General features: G+C 33.8%; 1 protein-coding gene across 10 annotated transcripts in view; it reads right to left on the reverse strand.

Moving 5' to 3' along the window:
- The window catches only part of ZBTB20 (zinc finger and BTB domain containing 20), an 830,675-nt gene that overhangs the window by 327,056 nt on the left and 476,587 nt on the right, over positions 1-27,032 (reverse strand). The gene's annotated exons all lie outside the window — the stretch shown is intronic.

The following is a 27,032-nucleotide window of genomic DNA, read 5'->3' on the forward strand; positions in this document are numbered from 1 at the left end:
TTAGCATGCTAATTATTTCTAAAATTTTTCACCTGAGGTTTGAATCCATGACTTAGGAAACTATTATATCATTTGCTTTTGGAGAAAAGACTACATAAGTTGGGACAGAAGCTATTTTTAAGCCTTCCAAATATTACAAGTAAGTAGTAGGGAACTGTTGAGGAGAGAAATGAATAGCTTTGGGTCGTTTTAGGTTAGTGACCTTGAACATAAGGCGTGATTTAATCAGAAGCCAGAGTAATTATGGCAGGAGGTGGGGAAAAAGACTCAGAGCTGTCTGGAGTTAGGGAGGACTTTGGTGGCAGCTTTCAGCTTGAGCTAAAACTGCAGGATTCTGTCAGAGGCTCCACAAACAAAGGGCTGCATTATGTAACGCATCTTGTATGTCTTTGTGAACTATTCCACAACAAAGTTTCATTAGTTTTTTTTTTTTTCTCTCCTAGAGATTTTACCACTTCCAGCGTGCAAATTGTTGCTCAGAAGGGAAACTTTCTACCTTAAATAAAAGTTTAAATCGTAAGCAAACTGACATTTTTTTCAGGAACAAATCAAATTAATTTGAACTTTATAACAACTGGGAAAATGTTTTTTAAGTTAGGTGGATGATAAGTAACCTTATTTGAAGAATTTCCCAATAATTTAGCAATAGTTAGCAATACTAGTTCATATCTCTCTCCCTCTCTGTCTCTATCATTTTCTGATAGTGTTAGTCTGTTTACACATGTAACACTTTTGGGTCACCTTTCAATGGAGCATTTCACAGGCAGAATTGGAAGACAGCATGTCACATGGATGGCACATAGCAATATGTTCTCATAAATAGTATCTGTTTTCAAAAGATAATATTTATTTTGTTGCCCATTATGAAGATATTCTAAGATTAATTACAGTCCTAATACTGTCAAATTTAGCTTTGATGTACAAAACTCTATTTTTTTAGTAGTTTACTTTTTTTTTTCTTTTTTAAATCAATTACTAACTTAACAGGCTTTCATTTTACAACACTATTTTGGTCAGTTATAAAAATAATTTAACTGCCAAACGGATTTTCCCATTTAACATTTCAAATGTTGGTTTAATGCTTATCACTTAGACCTCTATGAAGGTTGACTAAGGTTTACTGGGGGATATTGCATAGACCATGTCTTTTCGTCCAACAGTCTGGGCTGTGAATAGTCTAAATTTGCATGGAAGCTCCCAACTACCAAGTTATTCAAAAACTACAGGGTCAGGGCGGGGGGATTGATTCTCAGCAGGTGGCACTCTTCCTTCTAATTTGGTCTTGAATGAATGCACCAGCATTCTGCTATCTCTTGGGTGGAGTGTGAGATTGAATCATTCAATACTGCTTATAGCGCTTAAGAACCAACTTCAAGGGAACTGTGGAATGAAGGCAAGTTATAGGTAACATACATGGATTTTCATTCTGCTGGACTTTTTCATTCAAAACAGCATCACTGTCAGACTCAGAATTATGGATAACCATGCCTCTCAGTCTACTCAGGATAGTTCCAATTTCAGTTCCAATGACCCAGGCACAATTATTAGTAGTGTTCACTTTCACTCTCAAAAGTGTCCTAGTTTGGATGATAAATTATGGGGTTACTCTGTATATAAGCTTTGAAAAAGTTATTCATAACACCATTTACAGTGAAAATCATTCTATTTAGGACAAATTAAAATAGACTCTACTGGCCAACTTCTATAAAAAGAAAGAGATAAACTAAAATATCATTAATTTAATCTCAGAACTTTAATGAGAAAGACCCTGCTATCTAAAAAGTTTATTTTACGATGACAACAAAATTTCTATGAATTATTTCGGATTTCTAATTTTAGGTCATTTTTTAAGCTTTATTTTATACAAGCAAGCACATATGCCCTTAAAATTTGTGGTGGAGAAAGAAGTACAATATCTGAAATAAAGTTCTTTGAATCTTAGGTTTGAATTCTAATTCTACTGTTTACACAGTGTGCAAATTTAAATAATTTCTGTGAACATTATTATTAACCCTTTCTAAAATGTGTTTAAAAATATTTTAAAAACCAGAAGGGAAGAACTACATATGCTATGAAAAGCTGTAAGTTATTAACAGTTACTATTATTTCTTTTTATAAATAATGATAGTTTTTCCCTTTTCAACTTCTATGACACTTTTACAGACTGTAGAAAAATTTGGCCAAGCATGTGGTAGCATAATCACCTTTGAAACAGATCCACAATATTTCTGGGTGACATCTCTGCATGGACACTGATGGCCTAAAAGATCTAGAGAAGAAAGACTATAGATCTTGTATACCAAGGCCAAAGACTAAAAGGCTGAAATTTAAAGTACAAAATTCTTGTGAACAGTTTTGTTAGTGGTATCATACATACCACTTATATAGATAATTTTTCTAGTATAGTTATAAGAATAATTTTTCTTATATAGATATAAAATAGGGTTCCTTATATAGATAATTTTTCCTTGGAAGGAAGGGGAAACTTGAGGGGAAAAGTGGCTGGAGTAGAAAGACTAGTTTGTAAGGCAGAAAGATTTTCTAATTACTAGGTATATTTTATTTTACTTTGTTCTACTTATTTTTACTAGCTAAATTTTAAAAAGAGATTCCGAGATCTCTATAGACATGTTCCCCTTTCTTTTTGCTGATGTTTTCATATTTCTTTTCTGAAATCTTAATTTGATTAGGAAAAAAAATGGTGTTCCGATTCAATTCTCTTAGTTTACATGACATCAAAAAATATATGGAGGGTGTCTTTAGTTTTTTATTTATATGAATGTAATCAAATGATTTTATTTTATTTTATTTTATTTTTATTTATTTATTTATTTTTTTTGAGACGGAGTCTGGCTCTGTCGCCCAGGCTGGAGTGCAGTGGCCGGATCTCAGCTCACTGCAAGCTCTGCCTCCCGGGTTTAAGCCATTCTCCTGCCTCAGCCTCCGGAGTAGCTGGGACTACAGGCGCCCACCACCTCGCCCGGCTAGTTTTTTGTACTTTTTAGTAGAGACGGGGTTTCACCGTGTTAGCCAGGATGGTCTCGATCTCCTGACCTCGTGATCCGCCCGTCTCAGCCTCCCAAAGTGCTGGGATTACAGGCTTGAGCCACCGCGCCCGGCCGATTTTATTTTTTTAAAAAAGACTCACTGTTTGTCATTGTCTAAAAGACATTTCTTTAAAACTTTGAAGTAGTTATAGAAAATGCTCTCATAAATTATCCCTCCAAATTAACTGGTAGAAAGTGCTAATCCTGTTATGCATGCCATTTTTGTTTGTTTAAATGGACTACTCTGAGAATTAAGTCTGTATTACTTAGTTTGAGGCCTCAAGATTTTCAGGTATACACAAGGTTCTATCAACTAATTCTTTGTCTCACTGATGATCCTTTATTTTAAATATATTCTACTTGCAAAGGTGGTAGGGTAAAAAGAGGAGTGGCTGGCAAGAGACTAAAGAGGGGAAAGGATTCCCAAGAAGGTGGTACTTAATATCTCAGGGCTGAAAAAGAGCATTAGAAATCTTCTCCAATCTCTTGGAGAAAAAAATATCTTTCACACATTCTGCCTATTAGAACTTCATTTGTGTTTAACAAGCCCCTCTTTTAAAATGCAAATTTGCCTTGTGAACTTGTAAACCTCCTTCACACCTTATTGTTAATTACTTTGATGTTCTAGAATATGATCAACACTTAACTGATATTGGCAATCTAGGAATGAACAAATTGTTCAGGGTGAAAAAAGGAAAATTTTGGTGGAGTGGGGCTGTAGGTGGTAGTGTGAGAATTTCATTTGTGAGAAATAGAGCATACTGATATTCTGAAGTTTTGTCTAGGAGAATGGCAGTAGTTAGGGTACCACAAAACGAGCACTTTTCCTGATTGCCGATGTCTAGTTGAGATCAGAAAAAGTCTGGAAGCCTGCAAACCTAAGTTTTAAATATTTAGCCGTAACAAACTAATCAAACTTGCTATTTTCTAAAAACCTTTTAAGTTAATTCGTAATAGCTCTACAACTCGGTGACCTTGGGTTCTAAGACTCATTTGTTTCAACCTTCCAGGTTTAAAATTCAACTGATAAATGAATTCCAAGAAAAAAAAGTGAATATGGCCTAGTCCTTTTTTACTGTCTCCCTACTCATTTACTTCAGAGATTTTGGAATGCAATCTTAGAACATACTGTAAGCAATTTCAGAAGAATACACAGGATGCAGTATTTATCTATGTGTCTTAGTAAATGTCACTTGACCTGATACATCAAAAGTTTGCAAAATTTGAATTAGACTTCAGTTGACTTAAGCGACACATCTTAGCTAGGCAGAAATTCAAGGAAAAAATATTTTATGGCCTCTTGTAACATTATTAATCACCCCTCCTTTTATATAAAAAATAAATATGCTAAACTCTTCACTGTTCAGAAAGGGGGTCATCTTTCCTGCCAACATGGCTAATTTTAGTTTTTATGTAGTTGGATACATTTGTAAACTATTACATGAAAACATATGGTTGGAACATGCTTACTCTTTCATGAGTGTTCCTCTTTTGAGGCTGCAAAATTTTCCTTAGTTGCTCCATGTGCTACTTTGTTGTGCTGATGACTTCTTGTTCTAAATAATTTTCTTCCTTCTCCATTGTTAATGAAATGAGTTCTAATAAGGAACAAAGAAACCCTCTGATGAAAATCCCTTTCTTGTAGAATGGACTGGGAACTGATATACGACACAGGGGAACAGCAAATGCTGTGTTGCATGTTCTTCAATCAAATGATCCGTTTGTAGTTTATTCACCTGAATGCATTTTGGCAAAGAGTGAAGCAATAGTGGGAAAAGGATTGTTTGTGTGGCTAATCTTCAGTTACTCAGAAAGTACTAGACATGTTTTCCTTACTATAAAACATAAATCTACACAGTTTGATTGGTGAATCACCATTTTAAGGTATCTAACCCATAAGGAAGAGTGAAAAACTTCCCCAGAGGTATTGAAATTTCACTAAACCTCTTCTTGGAGTTTTGGTGTATGATTCTCAGTTGATCTCTGAGTGTAACAGTCAACTATTAAATTGACGTGACTGAAGTACAGTTTTTTCAAATAGAAGAGTATTTTAGAATGAATGAGAATTCTAACTCTTTAATTCAGTTTCTAACTTTACATTTTGCCCGTACCTCTCCTTGTAACATTCTTCCTTTTCTCCCTACATATTTTTACCAGTAATCCTTTCATCTGCTCCTTGACAGTGAGATTCTACTGTTCTGGTACATTATAGGTTCTCTTTAACTATTTTTTGAGTGCACAAATGACCATTTGGACAAATATTATAAAGTGAACCATTAAAAAACCTTAATTATGCAAATTAATAAGTCTATACCTTTGGGAAAAAAGCCATGATAGTAACAAAATGAGTAACAATTCCAAGGATATTTAGGAAGGATAAAGCCTAGAAGATTAAAAATGAGAAATTTTAGAATCATAAAAAACAAAACAAAACCAAATGACTCAATACAACTGAAAGCACATGTATGTGGAAAGAAGCTAATACATTATTGTAAAAAATTAAATGGAAAGAAATTAGAAATCTATTGGTATTATTACATCAAAAGCAGGAAGTTACTTCTTTCTGCTTTAGAGAGAAGAACAAATTTGCCAATGCCACCAAAGGCAGAATAGAGAGAGATGTTTGGAATTTAAGAATTACAGGTTATGTTATGGTTCATTCATATCACTGCCATCACCGCAGTTCATTCATTTTGTTTCTAATTATTGATGTTGCCACTGTTGTCAATAAATGCTCAGCATTACTAATCATCAGAGAAACGCAAGTCAAAACCACAGTGAAATACCATCTCATACCAGTCAGAACGGCTGTTGTTAAAAAATCAAAAGACAACAGGTGCTGGTCTGGCATGGTTGTGCTGGAAAGGGAATGCTTACACATTGTTGGTGGGAATGTAAATTAGTCCTACCTATTAGGTACTGTGCTCATTACCATAGTAATTAGGGTGGGATTCCTATTCCAAACCTCATCATCACACAATATTCCTATTGACTAAATGTGCATATGTACCCGCTGTATCTAAAATAAAATTTGAAATTTTAATAAAGATGGAACTAATCCCTTATATCACAGAATTATGTAGTTGTGGGTAGTCAGGATAAAGAATATTTAGGATATAATTTAAATGAGTTCACTAGCTCTGGAGATGAAAGAATAAACAGAAAACTAATCTAGAAATTAAAATTTTTTTCTTTCCCTAAGGATAATGAATAGTCCCTAAGGATAATGAATATTCAACAGCATATGATAATAAATCATATACATTTATTGTTAATACAGTTTATTGCACACACATACACACTATGAGTTCCACGATGTTCATTGAACTGAATATTACAAAGTTTAAAGACCTATGAAATTACAGCAAGAGCTATCCATATAAAAATAAAATATTAGTGTTTGGAAGGACCAATTATAGGAGACTATATTGGTGAGTTAATACAAAAGATCATCTTTTGTTTAAGAGTTCATATATTTTTGTGTAAATTATACTTATTTACAGAAATTTTCTTTACTACCAACTGTTCTCAAACCCATGCACTAATAAATCATTACTATATATGATTACTTAATATTTACCTCAGACCTTTATGAATATCACTGAAAGCATTATTGGCAAATGTAATTAATTATGTAGGCAAATGGTAAGGATCTCTCAACCTCATTTTTCACCTTCTTCCCAATCACTCAAAGACTGACTATATCCATTTGTCTTGTTATCCAGAAATTGGCTTTATTTGTTAATTCCAGAGATGTTTCAACTATAGTTTCAGCCAGCTGTTTCCTTATATCTTTCTGGGTGGCATCAGTTTACAATGGATAGTATTGTTGAGGATCAAAGTTATTTTATTTTGGTATTATTATTGGATTTTTCCCCCAGTGCCTCAAAGGGGAATGTTGAGTCATGGAGATGTAATGTGACTCCTTAAACTAAGTAGACTTCTAATACAAGTATACTTTTATTATGGAGAAGCCAAATTAATTTTATCAATTAAATGAGAATTTATTTACCATTTGGCTTTATCAGATATTTCGTTAGACACAACACCATTCTCAGACTTTACACAATTACAAAAGATGTTGCATAAAAACTATCTACAAAGCAAGAGATATTTCATTCTTAGTATTTTGCCGAACAAATTATGTAGCTTCAAGGAATAGAGGGAAAATAAATATTGATGAAATACAGCCCTCAACTATGGCATAAAGTCCAAAGCACAGAGAAGGTCAGAAAAGAATGCAGCAGTTTCGCAGAATTATTGTGATAGGAAGTACTGATAAAGGAAAGTCAACTTTTTGTCTTTAGTCATTGACTGAGGCCCTTTATTAAAAATAGAGCATAAACATTTTAGATATAATTTTTTCTCAATTTTTTTTTGTGAAAAAAAAAAGCATTATGTGAAAAGTAGCTAAATGGGAGGAAAGTAGGGGTCTGTGGGTGAAACAGGAGGTTACCATTGCAAACCCTGTCCTTGATGCCCTCTCTCAGTAGGACTGGTGGATGGAAGACGTTTGAAAAACTTTTATGTAGAGATGAAAAAAAGTAGAAGCCCTAGTTTACAGAGAATGATAGACACATTTTTCTCCTGTGTAGTAGAGTTTGTATTTGGAGAAGGAGGAGACTCCTTTCTTCTGATGGAAACTCCTTTCAAGAGAAAACTCCATTAGGAAAAATGGAGCAGCAATGGGTGAGAGAGACCAGGTTTAAGATTTGTTTTGGAGGTTACATTTTTTCTGGAAGTTGATAGAATGTGGTGAAAGCAAGATACATTGTAAAATAAGCCAAAAAAAATCTTTCTTCCAGCCCATTGTATATTGGAGAGTTAGTTGACTTTTCTACTGTAAATGTAAAGAAAACAAAAGTTTCATTCATCCTCCTGTAATGATGCCAATCTAATTTGCTATTAAATTTCTATTTAAAAGCCCTATTTTGTTTAGTTACAAGGGATTTGATCCCCTTAAACTTTCCCAGGCAGTTTGTATGGAAAGGCAGTTGCTAAGGGTATTCCTAAGGGAACTCGCAAACGTTGGAAGATAAATAACCTCAGTACAATATGCAGATTAAGTAGAGGCGATGGTTTAGGAGTTACCTTTTGAAGGAAAAAAAAAGATTCTGAATTCAGGGTTAGAGTTGCTAGTTAATCACTGATTTGAAGGTACTTAATCAAGGCAGTTTTATACTTCCCAAGAAAGTAGAACTTTCACATTGTTCCTCTTGGGAACAAAGGTAAAATTATCATGGAGAGGAAACTGGGGAGAAATGTTCACTATTTCCCCCTTATATTCTTCCTTTCTTTCCTCTCTCTATCTCCTCTCTATCTCTAGAGCTCTTCCTCAAAGATTTAAATAACTAAAAATAGGAAGCCATGGGTGGCAGCTTGGAGTTCTCAAAAATCCAAAGCGAGGTTAAGCTTATGACCAAAACTTTTGGCAATTTCCTTAGGTCGAGTGAAAGAAGCAATGTGAAAAAGCATGAGTTTAGAGTCAGTCAGTCATCAATTTAAAATCAAACTCCACTATTTAATATTGGTGTGATCTTGAATACATTAGCCAACCTCTTTAAATTCCAGTCATTACTAAAGGGATGATTATCTATGAAACCTGTATTACATATACAATGTGTAAGTACTTAGTAAATACTCAGGACTTCTCTAGTATCTCTCTAACTTGGATTTGGCTAGTAATCATGACAGTTGTGGGAGAGAAAGAAAAGATATTTAATCCTGAGGGCACTCAGTCTCTGTAACAATCATCTGATAATTAATCAAGTGATACTTTGTTGATATCTCTTTAATTTTCCAATTGAGAAAGCATTAGGAGTAGAAGAAAAATGATTAATCTCTAACTTCTATCGTTGGAAAATAACTAAAGATCAGAGCCATAAAAAACATAAAACTTTTCTAGATTATTAAAGTTAACCTTTTAGACATTTTCTACAATCATATGGTATGTAAATTTTAACTAAATTATTTCACATTAAATGTATTTTGTTCTATGTTTTGACTAGTTGATTTTACTGTAGTATAGAATGTATTACAATATTCCTTCCATTATCCTCTTATTACTTAATAAAAAATTTGCTGGAAAAACAATTAATTATTATAATTAATATTTATTATTTATTACTAGTAGGCATTGTACTAATTACACTATTATTGGTATTTTAAATATCATTAATAGCTATAAACATGTTATACATAATAATAATATAAACCATTTGAGGAGTTCTTACTGTGTAATACATTTTGCTAAGCATTTTATATACATTCTTAAAGTTAATAATTTCAAAGATTTAATGAGCTAAGTGTCACCAGATAAAGGAGAAGACATAATAATCTTTCTTTATTAAAGGAAAACTTGCCATATCCACACAATCTTCCAAAGCACTGATAGAACAGAATGATGGTATCTTAAATTTAGAAAGTGTCATTCATAAAAGTGTACTGTTAACTACTAATTTGTGCTATCTGCAATAATAATATTATATTACACAAGATTGAAAGGCTACCCGCTAAAAGATAGCATTTGATAAATTGTACATACAAATCTAGAAGAACAAGAGTATAACAGAGGAGTGAAATTTGATCCTGAAATACAGAAAAAATTAAGAAAAACAAAATATGTTAGCCCTACTAGAATTTGTCTCAATGTATTTCAAAGTTAAAAATATAGTAGAGGAAGATCATTGACATTGTCAGAGTATTATCATTAAATTTCAACCCAAAGGCAAATAACTCAAGCTATGCAGATATGGCAAGTAGTGTTTCCTAAAATGAAACTAAGGCAAATATTATTTATTCTAGCTTCTACTCTTTTGACTAATCAGCTGACGCAGAAATTAAATATTTAAAGGCTTAAAAATTATATAATTTTAAGCAGTTGACCTATACGTTACTAAATAAAATGATCCTCGTTGTATTTGAAGTAGCTCACCATTTACAAATTTAATCTATGCCCATCCATTTTCTTTCTTCCCAAATAATACAATGATTTAATTACCCCACAGTTTGACAGAGGAGCCAAAAAGATACACCATTCCTTTATTGTTAACTTTAAGGAGAAAAATATACTATAAACTGTATCAGAAATCTTATGTTTTGGATGGCCACCACAATGTTTTCACTACTAAATCCCTTGTTGCCTGAATACAAAATGTTACCATTCAATCAGACGAGTCTCCATGAAGTGAGAAACATTCAAGTGAAACTCATAAAATAAAGAAGATATACTCTAAAAATTCCAGTTCTTGAGAAGCTGATTACACACAAAAGGGCTATTAAAAGTGAAAGGGTAAGTAGAAAATCTTCTGGACTCATTTAATAAAAGAATGTAGAGTTCCATGGAATTCTTTTCTAAAGAAACCACTAACAGTGTTGCAGATCTACAAATCCTAAAAGAGTGCATAATGGACTCAAGTCTCTACTTTGTGACTCATGGGTGTACTTCATCAGGATGTACTTCCTCTTTTAGGGGGTCATATAGGTGAATAAGCTGACAACATCTTCAGAGAGAGAAATTCCACATGTGTCACAGGAATAGAATTTATTTGATCTCAAGTTTTCTATATATAGTAAAAAAACAAATTCTAATCCAAACTTTAATGAATTCAGTACTGTTGTTGTTGGTTTGCCTCTAGAACGTCTTTTCACCAACTCATATTACTTTAAATTTATACTAGGTAAATTATATATTTCCCAAATCTTTTATAAAAGCATAAGCTAAATGAGATAACATCAAAAGGCTGATAGCTTTCCTTTTAAAAGCAGTCATAAGAATAACAGCAATAATAATATAACAAAAATATACACTACGTTTTGGACACCATGCTTCAAGTTTATATACACTAATATTATTAAGGCAATCAGTGCTTTTGAGAAGCTACTCCAGACTAGGCACTACACAAACTCTGCCACACACACAAGAGAGAAACAATTTTAATTACAAAGAGAGCTAGAAAATAAAATGGATAAGAGTATCATGAAAGATTTTTTGTAAAACTGAATAGATCCTTTCATATTTCTCGGTTTTAATCTCTCCAAATATCCCTATTGTCTGCTTTTTAAAAGAAAAAACACTGTAAAAATTCTGAAAAAATTATTCACAAAGAAAACTTCCACTCATTTATGTAAAGCATTCATTCTTAACTTCATAACATGCATAATGTCATCTACTATTTCTGAAAAATCATTGAAAATTAGCCATAAAAACTTAAAACATTGAAAATAGTCTTTAGAGATCAACAGGCCAGGAAGAGTTCTTAGAATATGCATTGGCCTTTACTAACTGTTTTCAATGCCATGTACTTTTGTCTGTCAATACTTTCTCCTGTTATTTTTCATATCCCTAGATTAAGAAATATTAACATCTATTTACAAAAAATGTCCTAACAGTTGCCCCCACAAAAGCATATTCCCATGAAGACCAAGAAAACAAAAAACATAACAGAGAGTCAGTATCCTGAGAGCCTTTTAGTCTTGTTCCTCTTGTTCCAACTATTATTATTAGGCCTACTGCCTATTACCAGTAGGCTTTTTAAAGGTGTTAGACATAAATATCAGTTGTTAAGTTGCTATTTTCATGGCCATTTAAAATTATTTCAACCATAAATGCTTTTAATTTCCTGAATATCTTAAAGCTGTCTAAGTATTCTCCCATTATATTTCTCTCTGCTAACACAATAATCTAGTTGGAGTCAAGTTTCATGAAAATAAGAAAACTGGTACATTATAAACATTTTAAACACTGAAAAATATACATGATAGCTGTAGGATGTAAAGTGTAGTCAGGTCTGTAGAACTTCGGATGCATCATTTTAAAATATCATTTATCATTTTGATAAAGCTGAGGTCAAGTTTCTAAAAATACAACTTGTTAAAAGCAGGAATAAATGAATGAGAGATGAGTCAGCTCGTTTGATGGAAAGGGTTTAAAAAATACTTCAAAAGCGTACCACATGACTTGGTAAATATTCAGTGTATCAAAATGTATTTGCCATCTGGCATTGATAGACTGGGCTAGAATATGTGTTAAAAAAGAACAAGGAAGGAATAACTCAGCCAGGTTAATGTGCACTTGTCTACATTTCATGATTCAGGTATTAAGTGCTTTAATAAATACTCACTATGAAAGAAAGGCTGCATTACAGTCAGACTTGGGCAGTATTTGTTGGGGACAGCTAGAAAGAAATGAAAGAAGACAAGGCCTGATGGCACTTAAGGAACCTAAAAACAACAACAAAAAAGTGGTTTAGGTAAACAGAATTCTCAATCATATGGTAATATTGCCAGAACACTAGCATCACAGTTAAATGCAGGGAAGTGGTAAGCTTATATTTGAAAATAAACTGAATTCTTGCTTATTTTTAGCTTTGAATATTTTAATTATTCTTTTCTTTGGCTTTGACAATTTAAAAGTATAGAGAAATCCAGGGAATAAGTAAAACCATTGGTTGGGTAGTAAAAAAAAAAAAAAAAAAAAAAGGAAAAAACGAAAAAGTCCTGACATTCTTTGAAGTTTTAAAGCTAGAGTTTGCTATTAACTTTGCAATACGCAACTAAACAAAAAGTAAATGTGAAGGACTCCTCTTTTCTCCCTCTTGCTCAAGAAATAAAATATTTTTAGAAAGCAGTATCATTCACAAAAGAGAAAAGTGAACACAAGCAGGGAACGCTTGCCCAAGCATTCGAGAGTCCAAGGCCATATCTGGGCTTGTTAATTAGATATTTCTTTCTTTAACCTTGAACATTTCCCAGATTTCCAAATCTTGACAATTTATGTTCTACAACATCTCTTGGAATCAGAGCATAGGCAGAAGAGAAAAGTTTTAAAACAGCTTTGAAGGTTAATTAGGACAGGTACCAGGGCAGCCATTAGGAAAATAGATGAAGCACTTCAGGTGAGAGGTGATTATTAGAGTCAACATGAAATTTTTCAGAGTTGAGGTATAATTTATATTCAGCAAAATTCATGGACGTCAAAATGTACACGGAAAGAGTTCTGATAAATTTATACACCTATGTGTATATATTTACTACCATAACAGAGACATAGAAAGTTCCTTTGTGGCCCCTTCTAGTTAATTTCCACCTCCCATAAACAATCAACATTCTGATTTTTATCACCATAGAATAGTTTTGCCTTCACATAACTTATGTGTACTCTTGTGTTCTGGCTCTTTCGTATACCACGTTTCTGGAATTCATCTACATTGTTGTATCATACTCTGTTTTGTTTTGTTTTATTTGCTTATTAGTATTTCATCATATGAATATACCACAATTTGTATATCCACTTTCCATATTTGGGTGTTTCCAATTTTAGGCAATTATAAATAAAGTCACCATAAACTTGCCTGTACAAATCTTTTTGAGGGCATTGTTTTCATTGTTTTTTGGTAAATAACTAGGAATGTGATTACCAAATAATATGGTAGGCATATGCTTAATCTTATAAGATATTGATCCAAGGTTCCAAAGTAGAACTATATATTTACAGAAAGTCTTGAAATTAGGGATGTGAGTCTTTCAACTTTATTCTTTTTCTAAGTTTTCTGCAATCTCATATACATTTTAAAATAAATTTGACAATTTATCTTAATATTAGAAAAACAGTCTGTTGATATTTTGACTGTGATTGCATTGAATCTACAGATAATTTGGGGGAAAATGACACCTTAGAAATACTGAGTATTCATCTATAATGGATTTTTCTCTAAGGCCTTTTAAAAATTTGAGTGGGGAATCTTACCTTCCTTTGTTAAACTTTTATCTAAATATTTTATATTTCTAGGCTACTGTAAATTGATTTTAAAACTTCATTTTCAAATTATTTGCCAGTACTATATAAAAATGTAATCAATTTTTGTGTATTGATCCTGTGACCTTCCTAAATGCACTGTTAGCTCTATTAGTTGTTTTGTATATCCCCTAAGAGTTTCTAATGTAAACAATCATGGTATTTGTGAATAAACACAATGTTACTTTTTCCTTTACTATGCTTATACCTTTAATTTAGTTTCCTCGTCTTATTGCTCTGGCTAGGATCTTTAGAACAATGCTGAACAGAAGTAGTAAGAACATATATCTTTGCCTTCTACTATATCCTAGGAGGAAAGCATTCATATTTTATCATTAAGGATGGTATTAATTATATGTTTTCATAGAGGCCCTTCATCAGATTGAAGAAGCTTCAATCTATTCTAATTTTCTGAGAGTTTTTACTATGAACGCCTGTCAAATTTTTTCAATTGCTTTTTCTGCATCTTTTGAGATCATATTTTTCTTCTTTATTATGATGAATTTACAGTGATTTATTTTCAAATGTTAAATTAAAGTTGCATTTCTGAGATAAATCCTACTCGATCATGAGGAATTACACTTTTTACTTTTTATTGTTGAACTTTGTTTGCTAATATTTTGTTAAAGATTATTGTGCCTAGAACCATGAGGAATATTGGCCTATACTTTAATTTTCCTGTAGTATCTGTCAGGTTTTGTTGTTGGGATTATGCCTGTCTCATAAATCAGGAAGTGTTTTGTTTTTACCTCCTATGTTTTCTGAAAGAGGGTGTGAAGGATTAATATTATTTCCTCCTTAAATGTTTTATAGGATTCTCCAGGGAGACTATCTAAACCTGAGCTTCTTTTTTTAGGAATGCTTTTGACAACAAATTCAATTTCTTTAATCAATAAAGGAATCTTTGACTTCTTTGTGTTTACTATGCCAGTTTTGGTAATATTTTTAAATAAATTTACCTATTTTGTCAAAGTTGTTGAAATTATTGACATGAAGTTTTCATAATATTCCCTTGTTATCCTTTAATATTGCCATCATATGTAATGATAGTCTCTCATTACTGATATTCGTAATTTGTATAATCTTTTTTCTTGATCTTTTCTGTTATAGGTTTATAAATTTTGTTAATGTTTTCAAATACTCATGTTTTGCTTTCATTAATCTTCTTTGTAGTTTGTTTTTATTTCACAGTTTTCTGCCTTTGTTATTTGCTTTCTTTTTTTTACTACTTTTGGGTTTAAAATGATTATACTTTCCCACTTTCTTAAAGTGGAAACCTATGCTATTGATCTTAAACCTTTCTTCTTTCTTCTAATTTGGGATTAAAAGCTCAAAATTTCTGCTAAGCCCCTCTTTGGCTCATATTATAAATTTCAATATATTGTATTTTCATTTAATCAATTTCATAGCTTTCAATATGTTGCATAACTTAACTATTTTAAAATTTCATGACTTTTCAACCATGAGGTATTAAGTTTGTTGTGTAGTTTCCAACTGGCCTTTTCTAGATATTTTATTGTTTTCTTGTTTTATTTCTAATTTAATTAATTACAACCTAGAAGCATATTTTGTAGTATCTCAATCATTTGAAAATATTTGAAACTCATTTGATGAACCAGATTAGGGACTACTTTAATAAACAAAGTAGAACATACATACAGAACACTATTTCCACCTGGTGGGAATAGAACACATTCTCCAAGTGGGAATAGTGTTCTGTCAGTGTCAAATAGGTCAAGGCAGTTGATGGTGTTTTTAATTTCTTGTGTATTCTTACTGATTTTCTGTCTATTTGTTCTATCAAGTTCTGGAACAAGGATGTTAAAATCTCCAGTTGTTACTGTAGATTTCAGTATTTCTCTCTAGTTTTCTGTCAGTTTGTGTCTACATGTTTATGATTTACGCATTCATGATAATTTCACACATATGATTAGGAAATATCCCTCTTTATCTCTAATAGTACTCCTTGGCATAAAGTCTATTCTATGTAATATTAATATAGCCAATCTAGCTTTCTCATGCTTATTGTTTGCATTGTATATGTCTTTCTAGCTTTTCACTCTCAAGATATCCATGTTATTATATTTAAAGTGTATTCCTGTAGACAGCATATAGTTGACTCTTGCCTTTCTATTCAACCTAATACTCTCTGTCTTTTAATTGTAGTATTTAGTCCATTTACAGTGAATGGAATTATTGCTATGATTAAGTTTAGGTCTACCATTTATTTTATTATATGCTTTCGATTTTTTTCCTTTCCTTTTTTAATGGATTAAACTGATCAATTATTTTTCCATTTAACTGCACAACTGGCTTTTTAGCTGTACTTTTCTGTGTTTTTTTTTTAGCAGTTGCTCTATGGATTACAATATGCCTCTTTAACTATCACTGTTTGCATAGAGTTAATATTTTACCACTTTATGCAAATGTGAGAATCTTATAAGCATAATTTCATTTACTGCCACCCAGTACTTTGTAGTATTCTTACATACTTTATATCTGCAAGTACTATAGATTCATCAGAAAATATTATAATTTATGCATTAGTCAGTTTTTCTTTTAAAGAAATTAAAAGAATAAAAGGATATTCTTTTACATGTAAATAGATACTTTAAAATTATTAGTGAAAATTTTCTGTAAAACCAAGTTTCTATTTTGGTTGATAGTGTTATTTCCCTTCACCCTGAAGCACTCACTACCTTTCACATTACTTATAGGAGTTCTACCGACACCAGAAAATGCTTTATTTCTTCATTATTGCAAGATCACTTTGCTCTCTATAGAATTCTGGTTTTGCAGTTGTTTTTCTTTTCAATCATTAAGAAATGGCATTACATTTAGTATGAGGAATGAGTTGATGTTTAATTGTTCCCCTATAGGTGATCTATTGTTTCCACCCTTATGGCTGCCTTTGAGATTTTTCTTTGTATCTTTGGTGTACAGAAGTTTGAATACAGTGCCTACATGTGATTTTCCTTGCATATTTTTGTGTTTTTCTCAGCAAATTTTGGACATTTTCAGCTATGATTTCCTCAAATATCATTTCTGTCCCATTTTCTCATCTGCCACCCACAATCTGCTGTTAAGATTCTCTAACAAATCATTTTTTATTTCAGATTCTGTACTTTAACCTTTGGTTCTTTTTAGTAATTTCATTTCTTTTTTCTTCTTCTGAGACATGCAAAGTATAGTGGACTGGTTGATACTGTTGTACAGATCACTCTGCACATTTTTGAATCCTTTTTACTCTCTGTTCTTTATATTAATAATTTCTATTGACCTGTATTCAAGTTTACTGACACTGTCTTCTGCCATCTACAATCTATTGTTAAGCCACATCAATGACTCTTTAAAAAAATTTCAGGTATTACACCTTAACTTTTTACTTATTTTTAATAATTTTCATTTCTCTGCTTATTTTCTCATCTGTTCCCTCATTATGACAACATATATACATATATTTTTAGAGACAGGGTCTTGCTCTGTTGCCCAGGCTGGATTGCAGTGGAGCAATCTCGGCTCACTGCAACCTCCACCTCCTGGGTTCAAGTGATTCTCATGCCTCAGCCTTCCGGGTAGCTGGGATTACAAGCATATGCCACCACATCTGGCTAATTTTTGTATTTTTAGTAGAGACAGGGTTTTGTCATGTTGTCTAGGCTAGTTTTCAACTCCTGACCTCAAGTGGTCCGCCCTCCTTGGCCTCCCAAAGTGCTGGGATTATAGGCGTGAGCTACCGCTCCAGGCCTGAAAAATTTTTTTTTAATCCTGAATATATTTATAATTTCTGCTTTAAAATCCTTGTCTACAACTTCTGACTCATCGAGGGATCTATTTCTATGGACTTTTAAAAAAAGTACATGTCACATTTTTCTGTATCCATCACCAGTAATTTTTGAATTACAGTTGAACATTGTGTATGATATGTTATACAAACTCTGGGTTTGGTTATCTTTAATGCAATGCATTTTTATTCTAGCAGGTTATTAAATTACTGGTTGATCACTTTGATTTGAAGAGGACTGGTTTTATGATTTGCTAGAAACTTTCAATGCTTCAGTTTTGTCTCTCCATTCTATAACTAATTTCTTGGTTCTTAGTCATCATCTATATTTCTAACATTTGATCCTTCTGGGATTCATAAAGCCTGAGACATTTACCAAACCCTTCTAACTTTGTAAACTCAAACTCCTAACTTTGTCTCCTCTTCAACTAACATATCTGTTCAGCTCTTTTGGCCTTCTAGTTGTTCCTTTTCTCCAGGCACACATAGGGTCCCACATCCATGCACAGTTTATATCAGCCAAAATGTTAGGGTAACTTACAGGTAGATTTATGGGAGACTTCCCTCGACGGCTCCATCCTTTCTAACACTTCCTTCCTCAGTTTCAGCTACTCTGCCAATGCCAGCTCCATTCTCTAACATCACAAACCAATAAGACTGTGGTTTTCTGCTTGAATTCTAACTTCTCTATACCATACAGATCGGGAAGTTCCTTGAGGGAAGAAGCTGTAACAAATGTGAATTTTACCCGGCACAGTTCACTCCAGATTCTGATTGCTTTTGGTCACTCTCCAGTGCCTTCAAATAATTGTGGTGCGTGTTTTTTTTTAAGTTTTTAATTGGAGTTTAGTTTTATTTTTAACCCTTAACCATGGTTTGGAACTGTTATCTGTGGAAATATTTGTCCTGAAACAGTACGAGTTACTCCTCCATTACCAAAATCAGAACTACCAAAATTGAGGTTTTATGTTAGATAGTACTTGAACTGATATGAAAAACTGCATTAGAATCAAAGCCCTCTTCCTCTCTCAATACTCAGTATTTTTAAAATTGAGACAAGACTATTTTTTAACCTTAAAAAAATCAGTATAGTGCCTAGGGAAGTGCTAGACATTCCATTCAATTTCTAAATATGGTCAATGAATATTTCTATTATTAAATTTAGCTGAACAATCTATGTGAATAAAATGAAACAGAGCTATACATAAAGAAAACTACCTTAAGGAACTTGCTTGGGAGATTAGTGGTATGTGATATTTCTAATTATGACAGAGAAGTTGAACATGTGGTACAGTTGTGTAGGGAAAATGGAAAACTTTATCTTCATTACTTTTTAAGTCTTATTCTAAGAGAGGCATTCGCTAAGTAGTTTATATATATGAACTTATATAATTTTCATAACAATTTTTAAAAATAGTATCGTGACATTATTTTGTAGACGACAAAACTACAAAGTATCCCAGGCCATCAGACTCCAGAGTTAAATTCCAACCATTCCCTCTAACTACCTGCTCAGAACTGAGATCAAACTCATCATCCACAGTAGTCATCATTTTTTCTAAGAATATATATCGCCTATTAATGTTCTTTCCCATCTCCCATGTTAACAACTTTCTTCCTCTGTCATGTAAACTTGCTCTCTATCATCTCCATGCCTTTCTTGTTCATTTCATGGCACAGCCATAAAATGGAGAACAACAACTGAAGCAGTGAATAGCCAAGAATCATCTCTGGAATCAATGAACCTGAAACAGCCTGTTCACTTCTGTCCATCATTCTTGTCCTTTAGAACTCAGTTTCAAATTAATCTCTTCTAGACATTCATCTCTTCCCATGTTTAATCTGGAACCACCTACCCTACCACCAGACCAATTACCCTGGCAAATTAATGTAATAGACCAGTATTAATTATTTGCTTGTATGTCTTAACAACATTCTAGGTGCTGTGCCAAAAACAAATGAAGAGCAACACAAGGTCTTCTGGTTACAAGCACATTACATTTTGGTTAGGGAGATTTTAACCCATCTCACAGTCACAATCTTCATCCAAGTTATCTCGTCAACCTCTATGTATGCATATATTACAATATGTTGTTTTGCTTTTCTTTCTTCCTTGTAGTAATGTCGCACAGACTATTCATGAACCTAACTAACTTCCTGTTGGTACCCAATCCTTTAACTCTGGAGGGTCGAATGGAGCCCTGTGGCTCCTGGCAATGTTGCTGAAGATCAGGTCCCTCTGGTGGAACTCAGTGCTCACTGCCTTATCTAACCTTTCTCACTCAGCTTGTAATCAACTTAACTTTTAAAGTCTTTGTACACATTAGGTAATATTTGTTCTCTGAACTCCCAGAGGGGCTGTGGTAACAGCCCAGCTAGGAAGCCCTACCCTTCATTATTCAGCAACAGCTTGAAGAATATTCTAATTCTAACTTTCCGCCCTCTGACAGACCAGCTGCATCAAAGGCTGTGTTCCCCTGTTTGTTTTTTTCCTGAAGCAGAATCACCATTTCAAACTAAGTAATCTATGAGAAAAGCAAGAACTCTGGGTCCAAATTTTTAAAACATGCCTCTTCTGTGAACCATGGCAAATCTAAACTGGATTATGCCTTATGCTGGAGTCAGAACTTAGGTGGTCCCTTGTTCTTTGCCCTCGGGATCCCTGCATGCTGTTCAGGGGAAGTTACTGGCTTTTGCACTGGCAGTTTGAAAATGAAGGCATTTTTATTTTAGGGAGAATAGTCCTTCAATGATTTAAACAACGAGCCTTGTGATCAAAATAATTCATAAAGGAAAAGATTTATGAAGTGACTTCACTAGCACACAATGCATTTTTAAAACTTTGTTTTTTAAATAAATCTGTCAGTACACAAGCCAAGACAACACATCTGAATGCAATATCAGTGGACACACCCTGAATCTCTTCTCCTTTGCTTGTCCAAGACTGTGGTAGAAAAGGGAAATGATTCTCTTTGTCTTTTCTTATTTAATATTATTATTAAATTTTTTTAAAAATTCTAGTTCCATGAAAAGACTTTGAAAAATTGTGCATACTATTGTTTCCTGCAGGAAAATCTGCCTTTAAAAAATGTATTTTCCATTGACCACTTGTGCTTGTTTAAGAAAATAAAAAATAAATAAAGAAGTCCAACTTATAATGAATACCTCTGGCATTAGGGAGCCTGTTCTAATCTCCCTTTATCAAGTTTGAGTGATAGTTCTGCTCAACGAGTATTGACAGGGCCGTCCTGTTTCTCAGGCTTTCGTTTCCCTCGGTTGGAGAAGGATACAGTGCATTTTCACATTCTCAAAGTCTGCAGTTGTTTTTATATAAGAAGCAATTTGCTTGGGTCACGTCAGGTCGAATGGGATGCCTGCCCAGCTCTTGGTTTTAAAGGAAAAACATACAGAAAGACACAAAAACACAGCAGTTTCCTTCATTAAATTCCACTCTACCTGCCATGGGCTTCTAGCCACAATGGAATTTCCCACCCTGGCCTAGCCTAGCCTAACTTTTATTTTTAGGGATTTTTTTCCCCTTTAAATCTTATGAGTTTTCTTTCAAGTGAACTTTGAGGTAAGGATTGTTAAATGATAGAGTAATTGCCTGGTTAAAAAAGAATCAGACATAAAAAACAAATGCCTAGTGACCTTCCATAATATTGCTGGATAACCACCCCCTGGATAACAGCCTTTCAAAAACTGTTCATAATCAGCACAAGAAGACAGGTCATGTAATTCAAAATTAAAACCTGAATCATTTAATGAATAGGGATCAGCATTTTTTTCAATAGTACCCTCTTCTTACCTAATTGCATTGGATGGAGATAATTTTGGAGAAGAAAATGAATAAATGAAAACACAAGGAACTAGATAAATAGATGGGGCGGGTGGGTGGGGGATGGAGAGAGAGAGCAAGTTAAGAGAGAGGAGCTTTTGGACCTCTCTCTCCAAAAAGCCATTTATGCTTTTCTCCATTGCCTAGGGGCAACTGATTTAATCAGGATTGTTCATGTGGATTATCTAAACTATGAAAAGCAACAGGGAGCACTTCCCAAGAAATCCAGACTGGGTCTGCTGCAGAATACTTGGTTTGGGGCCTGGAGCTAAGTAGACTGTTCACATTGTACTCAGGATCCTAAGAAAAGTGGCTCAGTGTCTCTGTAATTCTTTGTCCCTTTGATCTACCTCAACATTTGGTGTCTCTTGGCATTAGGAAAGCTCACGAAAGTGACCCTGCCTAGTTAACAGATTCATAGTCTGGGCACACAAAAAAAGGGTAAGAAAGAAAACAAGCTTTAGTAATGAGGGAGAAAAATGTACCTTCTTGCTATCTTTGCTGGGCATAAATAAAAATTGAAAGATGTGATTTTTGGGGATGTGAATCCCGTTCTCCCCACATTTTGTAATAGCCTTTTCAGAGCCAATTCAAGACCTTCTATCAACCACCCCTGTTAAACATATCAAGTTGGATTTCTCATTCATTATTTTCAAGCTGGATTTTGCATAATCTTCCTTCAAATGAATAAGTTTACTTTTCAAACATGTCATTTGCTCTTAGCACTGTTGTTCTCCTTCACCCATTTTGGCTTCTTATCCTCAAATCCCTGATTCCTTATTAAAGTTGATTGTTAATGCAGCCATTCTGCAGTATCACAGCACATTTATACACCAAAAATTAGTTTACTTTGCCTGGCTTCCAAAATCATTTGCTGCTTGAAACCATTTCATGAGTTTGTCTACTCATGTGAATAAATAAAAACTTGCCTATAATGTGAATCTGGGAAAGGAAAGAGCAACTACATGAAACAAACTCTACAGAGGCCAAAATTATTTTCACCAGTTTCATGGATTCAGCCCTTGCATGTGCCATTCTACATTAACTTTATCTCTGATATTAGGATTTTGCTTCTTAAGTAGATGTCATTTTTCTCCAGTAAAACCAATTGGTTTACCCTGGCATTTAATAATAATTTAGTGATTTCAGAGTTCCTTCTAAATCCAAAGTAAATGTTCATGAGACTCATGAACTTGTATCTAGACAATTAATCTGAGCATTTTAACACTTCCCTGAGGCTACATATAATCTCTCACAACTCCTTGCAAACCCTGAGATTTTCAACCACTGTCAAGTTTGTGGTTGCCCTGGTAAGCAGTAAAGCAAAATCATTACTTATGGCAACTACCACACAAACATTGTAGTGAACTGGAGTATAAGAAAATCACTACTATACTTTAGACAGAACATTAGGATTAATGCTGGTAACCAAGGAACTAAGAGCCTGTAAATACAACTGGCTTAAGAAGGAGAACAGGATTAAAAAATATTGGAGTTTAGAAACAAAAGTAGCACTGTATCAACCAGTCACTATGCAGCCAGTCATTACAATAAAACTAACCAAAGGATGGTGGCAGAAAAAAATAAAAGTATTTTTGTGTATAAATCTTCTTGAAGCACTAATTGAATTGCATCTGTAGGGAACAGGTCTCATAGGTCTATTATTCGTCCATCTCCCCAACACACACACACACACACCCACACACCCACATACTAGCGTAGGCCTATATCTACTGTGGTAAGTTTGCATCTGTGAGTCACTGAGCAGCTGCTTTATATATGCAGCATAGGATGAAAGTGAGAAAACTGGGGTACTCATGGTTTTTGTGTAATATCACAAAGAAAAGAAAACAAAAACAGGCTTAGAGAAGGTTAAAGGTAAATGGGCAGTGGTACATATACAGAACAAGTTAGGATTCCCTAGGAACTGGTAATAGGACTAAACTTGTTTAACATCTATCAAAATGACTTACTCACTCCAGGGTCTTGCATACACATAGCAGAAGCGCAATTAATTTTTGCTGAATGAATAATCTGGAACAGGGAATGTAAAATACATTATTCAAAAATGTTGATGGAGTGAAACTTTTCTGAGCAAGGAAAAGCTAAACTGATGGAACACAATATTTGTCCAGGTGTGCAGAAAGGTGCCAGTGCAAATATAGAAAAACAAAATATTCAAATACAGTCATGTGCCATGTAATGACATTTTGGTCAACAATGAACCACATATATATATATATGTATGTGTATATATATATATACACACACACACACACACCATGGTGGTCCCATAAGATTATAATACTGTATTTTTGCTGTACCTTTTCTATGTTTAGATATGTTTACGTATGTAAATACTTACCATCTACTCTGTTACAATTGCCTAGAGTATTCAGTTCAGCAACATACTGTACAGGTTTATAAAGTTTATAACCTACGAGCAATAAGTTATACTATATAGCCTATGTGTTAGTAGTATATACCATCTAGGTTTGTTTAAGTACACTCTATGATGTTTCCATGATGATGAAATTGCCTAAGGATGCATTTCTCAGATTGTATCCCCATCATCAAGTGATGCATGATTATATATGAAAAGTTTAATTGTAAGTCTTACCTAGGAAAGGAACTTGAAGGCCATGAGCTCTTTCAGGCAAAAAAGCTTCAAAATTTTGGCACTCATTAAGTAAAGTAATGAAAATAAAGTTTATAATTCCCTTATATTAAACCCTCTGCAATTATGCTAAACTATCTGTACTTTGAATGCCATGTTCCTATAACATAACAACTCAGGGTGTCTTACACAGGACAGTCATTAAATAATTTAAGGCAGATTAAAATAATCTGCATTAGTAGAGAACAAATTATTTTGCGGTATTAGAACAATTCACTGAACATGAGAAAAAGCAAACAAACATGCTTGTTAATAAATGTTACTTAACAGACATCACACTGACATTTCTTAGTGACTGGCTGCCATGGAAGCTTCCTAATAAGTCTAATTTTTCCCACGTTCTGAGTTTATAAGCTAGCAATATTGTAGCTTTGGGTGTTTACCTTTGTTTATTTATTGGACAAAGTTTTATTGAGTGCCTCCTCCAGCTGTGCCAGTCTGGTAAGATCAAATGGAATCCTTTAGCTATTGGCACTATCCTAAACGGACCCCATGCTTCCTTTGTCCCTTGCATTCTCTGCTTTTCACTGGGGGTTATCTATCATGGCTTTACATCCAAGTCTCTAATCCTATCTCCTTTCTCATCTGTTTTTCCTGATTTATTTCACTTTTCCCTTTGTATATTTCCCTGTGAGGAGCCAAGAGGCTGTGTAGTTCTCAGTAGCGGTAGTAGTGCTGTCTAGAGTTGATATCCAACAGCACCAGTGTTATAATACACTTTCTACAATCAAGAAATGATTTGATTTCCTTGCCTCAGTAGAAATTTTACAAGTTAACAGTGGTTCGCCTGATATAAACCATAATATTTCTATCATATCATGAAAGAATTCTAAAAAATCTTTTAGACTTACTTCTACAAGTTTGCCTATTTCCTCTGAATACAGTGAATTCACCTGGCAACAAAGGAGATCAGCTATTTCTTTTTGTATGCAGACAGAAAGAAGTGTGATCTTTCTTTGCCAATAATAACTTCTGGTAAGTGGTGATAGACTTCAAAACCCTTCTTTTGATTTGAAAATCACGGTTCAGTTATCAGGAATTCCAAATTCAGAATCTAAGAACAGTGATCCTATAAAGTCTTGTGATTTTGCACATGCTAGGGATTGGTAAACTGCTGAAGACTTCTTAAATAAGAGAGGAAGCATTGTTCTCTTCATTTGCAAAGAACCAGGAGGTATATTAAAAGAGGTATTAGAGTAAATGGAATGTGTGATAAACTGTTCACTTTCTGTTTTAAAACTGTCCATGAGGTTCCCTTTAGAGATAGGATAGACCACAGAGAACGTGGTGTCTCATTTCTATGGGTAGAAATTCCACAGAACAATGCTTTGCAACGAGTCATACCACCAGTTCCTTTTCCTGTGAGATGCAAATACTAAAAACAGATATGGGCTGGACAAGATTATTTTAAAAATAGATAGAAGGCAATGAAAGCTTTGGTGATATTCTAGATTACATATGAAATGTGTAAAAGGGTAAAATGAAAAGTTCTCCACTTTTTACAAGCTGCATCAAAATTTCCTTCCTACACTGTAATCATGCCTCTCAACCCATCTATGCCTGAGGTTGCAATTTTTTGAATTTTTGCAACCAGACCATGGTGATGACCTTGAACAGTAGAATATAAATAACTCCTACATGCTTAGCGTTCCAATAATGGAACACTAGGCATAAATGCGCTAAAACATAAATTGCTAGGTTCATGATAAACAGAGCACAACTGTAAACAAAATAACTTTTAAAAAATGTGTCTACTCCCAAGACTAAACCAGGAAGAAGTTGAATCCCTGAACAGACCAATAGCAGGCTCTGAAATCGAGGCAATAATTAATAGCCTACCAACCAAAAAAAGTCCAGGACCAGACGGATTCACAGCCGAATTCTACCAGAGGTAGGAGGAGGAGTTGGTACCATTCCTTCTGAAACTATTCTAATCAATAGAAAAAGAGGGAATTCTCCCTAACTCATTTTACAAGTCCAACATCATCCTGATACCAAAGCCTGGCAGAGATACAAAAAAAAAAAAAAAAAAAAAAAAAGGAGAATTTTAGACCAATATCTGTGATGAACATAGATGCAAAAATCCTCAATAAAATACTGGCAAACTGAATCCAGCAGCACATCAAAAAGCTTATATACCATGATCAAGTGGGCTTCATCCCTGGGATGCAAGGCTGGTTCAACATACGCAAATCAATCAATGTAATCCAGCATATAAACAGAACCAAAGACAAAAATCACATGATTATCTCCATAGTTGCAGAAAAGGCCTTTGACAAAATTCAACAGCCCTTCATGCTAAAAACTCTCAACTAATTCGGTATTGATGGAACTTATCTCAAAATAAGAGTTATTTATGACAAACCCACAGCCAATATCATACTGAATGGGCAAAAGCTGGAAGCATTCCCTTTGAAAACTGGCACAAGACAGGGATGCCCTCTCTCACCACTCCTAGTCAACATTGTGTTGGAAGTCCTGGCTAGGGCAATCAAGCAAGAGAAAGAAATCAAGGGTATTCAGTTAGGAAAAGAAGAAGTCAAATTATCCCTGTTTGCAGATGACATGATTGTATAGTTAGAAAATCCCATTGTCTCAGCCCAAAATCTCCTTAAGCTGATAAGCAACTTCAGCAAAGTCTCAGGATACAAAATCAATGCGCAAAAATCATAAGCATTCTTATAAACCAGTAACAGACAAACAGAGAGCCAAACCATGAATGAACTCCCATTCACAATAGCTTCAAAGAAAATAAAATACCTAGGAATCCAGCTTACAAGACACGTAAAGGATCTCTTCATAGAGAACTACAAACCATTGCTCAGTGAAATAAAAGAGGACACAAACAAATGGAAGAACATACCATGCTCATGGATAGGAAGAATCAATAT

The sequence above is a fragment of the Chlorocebus sabaeus genome, chromosome 22, assembly GCF_047675955.1.
Source record: "Chlorocebus sabaeus isolate Y175 chromosome 22, mChlSab1.0.hap1, whole genome shotgun sequence".
Taxonomy (NCBI): domain Eukaryota; kingdom Metazoa; phylum Chordata; class Mammalia; order Primates; family Cercopithecidae; genus Chlorocebus; species Chlorocebus sabaeus.